This window comes from Tamandua tetradactyla, chromosome 15 (assembly GCF_023851605.1).
Source record: "Tamandua tetradactyla isolate mTamTet1 chromosome 15, mTamTet1.pri, whole genome shotgun sequence".
In the NCBI taxonomy this organism is placed as follows: domain Eukaryota; kingdom Metazoa; phylum Chordata; class Mammalia; order Pilosa; family Myrmecophagidae; genus Tamandua; species Tamandua tetradactyla.
In genome coordinates, this window is record NC_135341.1 from 55,849,213 (window position 1) to 55,855,162 (window position 5,950).

A 5,950-nucleotide genomic window follows, 5' to 3' on the forward strand; every position below is an offset into this window, starting at 1 on the left:
CTGCCTTCTCTTCCTATTATCACATCACAATTCCCTTCCCATGTTCCCTTCAGATCCCTAATAAACTATTTGTTGGTCATTCAAATCCTTGTTTAATCTGCTTCTGGGGTAAGCAAAACTAAACTAATTCTGCTAAAGTGAAAACCAAGCCCGAATTTTTAAGTCAAATTCATTGTTTTCTCTTTGTGTATGCTGTGGTACTCTTTGACCCTCTGCCAGGATCACCCTTTCTCCTGGTCCCTATTTCTCATGCTTTAAAACCCAGTTCCTCCTGTGACACCTTCAAGACTCACCTAAGAAGAGTAAGTCATGACCTCCCTAATGCCACCACTAGACCGTGTACAACCCTCTATTCTTGGAGTGACTTTTAGCTTTACAAGCATTAAGCATTTACCTTGTAGTCTTTCTTCTGCACTATTCCCCTAGGGATTAGCACAGAACTGGGTGCACAGCAGACACTTCTTAATGGATGAGTGAATATATGAATAATTAAATTTGTGATTAAAGAGAAAAACATCTGTATTAATAAGGGTTCTCTAGAGAAACAGAGCCAACAGGTGATATCCATAAATTTGAGATTTATAAAGATGTCTTATGTATCCGTGGGAATGGAAGAGTCTGAAATCCACATATCAGGCTGTGAAGCTGGTAGCTCTGATGAAGGATCTGGACAAACTTCACAGGAGACACTCACTGACTGAAGAAAACAGTCGAAAGTCTCTCTTCTCCCTTAAAAAGCCTTCAACTGATTGGATTATCTTATTGGTAGGAAACACACCTTAGTTGATTGCCGATGTAATCAGCCACAGATGCAATCAACTGACTGATGATTTAATACACCAGCCTTTTGGTTTATCAACCAGACATGAAATGTCCTTGCAGCAATGGTCAGGCCAGTGCTTGCCTGACCAGACAACTGGGCATCATCACGTGACCAAGTTGACGCCGGAACCTAACCATCATAGCATTCAATGCTATGGAAGCTGGAGGTTAGAGTTCCTGGTTTTTGAAAGTTACCCTCTAAAGCAGAGGTTCTTAATCTGTATGGATTCTCGAGCCAGTGAACCTCCAGAAATTGTTGGCAAAACTTTGCAAATATGGGCATTCTTCTGAGCAGAAGGTATACACTGTCATGACTCAATTTGGTCTGTGACTCAATTCATTCAACAACATTTGCCTATTACAACCAAATACTGGGATAGATACTGAGAATAGGGCAGTGAACAAAACGGAAAAAATTCCTGCCTCTGTGATTTGAACAGTGAGTAAAAAAAGTATTTGCAAATTCCCCCTGGGGGAATGGTGAGAAAGGGGGAAAATTCACTTCCCCAGGTGGAGAAATTTTGATATTCTCACAAGCAGTGGGGACAACCAAAGCAAAAAGTTTGTTCATATGGAACTTAACCCCACAAAGGACAGGCTAAGCCTACTTAAAATTAGGCCTAAGAGTCACCCCAAAGAGAACCTCTTTTGTTGCTCAGATGTGGCCTCTCTCTCTCAGCCAATACAACAAGCAAACTCACTGCCCTCCCCTGTCTATGTGGGACATGACTCCCAGGGGTGTGGACCTTCCTGACAATGAGGGACAGAAATCCTAGAATGAGCTGAGACTCAGCATCAAGGGATTGAGAAAACCTTCTCGAACAAAAGGGGGAAGAGCAAAAGGAGACAAAACAAATTGTCAATGGCTGAGAGATTCCAAACAGAGTCGAGAGGTTATCCTGGAGGTTATTCTCATGCATTAAATAGATATCACCTTGTTTGTCAAGATGTAATGGAGAGGGTGGAGGGAACTGCCTGAAAATGTAGAGCTGTGTTCCAGTAGCCATGTTTCTTGAATATGATTGTATAATGATATAGCTTCACAATGTGACTGTGTGATTGTGAAATCCTTGTGTCTGATGCTCCTTTTATCTGCCTTATCAACAGACGGGTAAAACGTATGGCATAAAAATAAATAATAGGGGGAACAAATGTTAAAATAAATTTAGTAGATTGAAATGCTAGTGCTCAATGAAAGGGAGGGGTAAGGGGTGTGGTATGTATGAGTTTTTTTTCTGTTATCTTTTTTTTCTTTTTCTGAATTGATGCAAATGTTCTAAGAAATGATCATGGTGATGAATATGCAACTATGTGATGATATTGTGAATTACTGATTATTATGTAGAATGGAATGATCATTTGTTAAGAATGTTTGAGTTTGTTGTTATATTTTTTTAAAAATTAAAAATTAATAAAACAAAAAGATACTACAAGAAAAAAATAATAAAAATTTCCTGCCTCTGTAGATCGTTCATACCTGAGGGAAAACCAAATAAATCATACATGAGGATAAGTTCCATGAAGAAAAGTAAAGCTGAATGGAGTAGATACTTCTGGAGAAGATGGTGGAGTCGAGTGCTCCAGGACTCAATCCTTCCACCAAAACAGCTATTAAACAGGAAGGAATTGTCTGAAACAATTTTCTGGTGCTTCAGAGGCCAGATGAACACTACACAGCGTTCAGGGAAGAGCAGGAGAAAGAGGTTGATGGACCATGGTAAAGAATAGTGAATTGCTCTCTCCATGCAGGGGCTGCCAGTGCGCGTCTCCCACTCTCACAGCACACTGATTTGGGATCCAGTCCTTGGTTGGCTTCTGTTATCAGAAAGGAACATAAAAATCCTCATCCCCAAGAACAGGAGTGAGCATGGCAGATCACTGATCACAGCTTTTGATTAGCAAATTCAGATTGCTGGATGCCAGCTCTAAGCTAGTGTTTCAACTGTTCAAAGGCAGCAGAAGCCATGTTTCAACCCAATCCTCATAGGGGCTCAAGTGGTAGAGATTTAAAGGTACAGTGCATCTGCAGGGCTCCAGGAGATGATTAGCTGAAGGGCTGCATTTTCTGGGCAGCCTGGGAAAGCAAGATTGGGACCCTTCCTGATCCCCTCCCCAGGGAACTATGGAGCTGCTCTGCGACCCTCCCTGAGTGTGTTTTGGCAGGGAAGTACTGACTTGGGAAAGTCCTCTCTGGGGTGAACTTCCTTCCAGAATTTGCCTTCCAGACAAAATTAGCTAGATACAATGAAAAGAATATACAAACATGTAGAGGCAAAACAAAAACAAATAGAACAGATCAAGATGGAGCAGAGGAACGGCAGCTTTCTCTTGGAGGTAAAACAGCTGCATAAAAAGTACAATCTTAAAAATTATACTGCATATCCAGGGCAAGAATCAGATGAGGTAGAGCCAAAAGAATCAGTGAACTAAAATATAGGACAACCAAAATCTTACAGACAGAAGAACAGATAGAGAAAAGAATGGGAAAAAATGAACAATGTATAGGGAATTTGAAGGACAGCACAAAGTGCCCAAAAATATGCACCATGGGTGTCCCAGAAATGGAAGAAAAGAGAAAATGGAAGAAAGAATATTTGAGGAGATAATGGCTTTCAATTTCGCAACTCTTATGAAAGACAAATATACATGTTCAAGAAATACAACTTACTCTAAATGAAATAAATGCAAATAGACCTTCTCTGAGACACATACTAATCAGAATATGAGAAAATTTTGAAAGCAGCCAGAGAAAAGCAATTCATCAATAGAGGAATATGCAATCAGACTAAGTGCCAATTTCTCATCAGAAACCATGGAGGTGAGTAGGCACAGTATGATATATTTAAGGTACTGAAAGAGAAAAACTGCCAGCCAAATTTTTTATCCAGCAAAACTGTCCTTCAAAATTAGGGAGCGTTTAAAATATTCACAGATAAACAGAAACTGAGAGTGTATCAACAAGAGAGCTGCCCTACAAGAAACTCCAAAAGGTGTTTTTTTCTAAATTTTGAGGTGCATTGCTCCTGAGGTGCATGACCTGGTAACTCCTTGGAACTTTGGGTGTCTATTTGATGTCTAAGACTCAGAGTTGGAGTTCTCTGCTCTAAAGGTACTGAAGGAGCACCACTATTCCACACAGCAACTGTTAAATAAGTTGAAAAAGGGATCAGACTTCAATTGGGGTTGTGAATGGAGCTAATCTGGTTAGGACTAAGGTGAATCAGAAAACAGGGTGAAGGATGATATTGTCTGTATTTTAGGACTTTAATTTCTGTGTGATACCAAAGGAGGAGAGATTAATTTTGCCAAAAATTAAAATTTTCTGTAGCACACTATCTGATTTAACCTATTTGGTCAGTGTAAGTGAACAACCTAGTTAATCTTTATTTGACATGAAATCTAGAATAGGAAATGTGATTGTAGTATTCTGTATAGGTTAATGTAATACCCTGATGCATTTTAGAGTGTTTTGGACATAAAATGAAAAAGTATTTGCAAGGTCCCTTGAGGGACTGGGGAAAGAAAGTGTGAAACTATTAAACTTCCCCACCTGAAGAATTCCTGCTATTCTCTCAAGCTCTCAAACTTGAGGCTTGCCCTTATGAAATTTATTTCTATAATGGCAAAGCTAAGCCTGATTAGAAATAATGTCCAAGAGTCATCTCCTAAAGCCCTAAATAAATGGAAGGACATTTTGTGTTCAAGGATTGTAAGATTAAATATCGTAAATGTCAATTCTACCCAAAGTGACTTACAGATTCAATGCAATTACAATAAAAATTCCTACAGCCTATTTTGAAAAAATAAAAAATCCAATTATCAAATTTATTTTGAAGGGAAGGGGCTCCAATAGCCAAAAACATCTTGGAAAAAAACTCACACTTCCTACCTTTTAGCATATTACAAAGGTACAGTGGTCAAAACAGCATGGTACAGGCATAAGGAGAGATGTACAGACCAACGGAATCAAATTGAGAATTCAGAAATAGACCCCAATTTCCCATCAATGGCAAGTTGATTTTTGACAAGCTGTCCACTCAACTGGATAAAAATAGTGTTTTAAAATTGGTATTCGGAGATCTGGATATCCATATGCAAAAAAATGAAAGAAGGCCCCTATCTCACCCCTTATACAAAAATTAACTGAAAATGGGTTGTAGACCTACATATGAGAACTAGGACAATAAAAAGAAAATGTGGAGAAGCATCGTCAGGATCTTGTGTGAGGCAATGGTTTCTTAGATTTTATGCCTAAGGCATGAGCAATGAAAGAAAAAGTACATAAGTAGGACCTCCTCAAAATTAAAACTTTTGTGCATCAAAGAAATTTGTCACAAAAGTAAAGACAACCTACTCAATGGGAGAAAATATTTGGAAATCACATATCTGATAAGGGTTTGATATCTAGAACATATCAAGAAATCTTACAACACAACAATAAAAAGACAAACAGTCCATTTTTCAAACAGGCAAAAGGCTTGAATAGACATTTCTCCAGAGAGGAAATACAAATAGATAAAAGTGCATGAAAATATGTTCAACATCACTAGCAATTAGGGAATTGCTAACCCAAACCACAGTGAGGTATCATTTCACACCTTCTTGAATGGCCACTATTAAAAACAGAGAAAACAAGTGTTGGACTGGATGTGGAGAAGTAGGAACACTCCTTCCTTGCTGGTGGGAATGTGAAGTGATGCAGACACTATGGAAAACAGTTTGGCTGTTCCTCAAGAAGCCAAGACTAGAATTGCCATATGACCCAGCAATTCTGCTACTGGGAATATACCCAGAAGAATTGAAAGGAGGGATTCAAATAGATGTTTTCACACCGATGTTCACAGCGACATTATTCACAAGTGTCAAAACATGGAAGGAACCCAAATGTCCATCAACCAATGAATGGATAAACAAAGTGTGGTCTATGCATACAATGAATTATTATTCAACCATAAAAAGGATAGAAGTCCTGATGCATGTGATAACATGAATGAACCTTCAGGACATTATGTTGAGTGGAATAAGCCAGAAACAAAAGGACAAATATTGAATGTTCTCACGGTTATGAACTAATTATAATAAGCAAACTCAAAAAGTTAGTCTAGAATATAGGTTACCAAGAAAATGG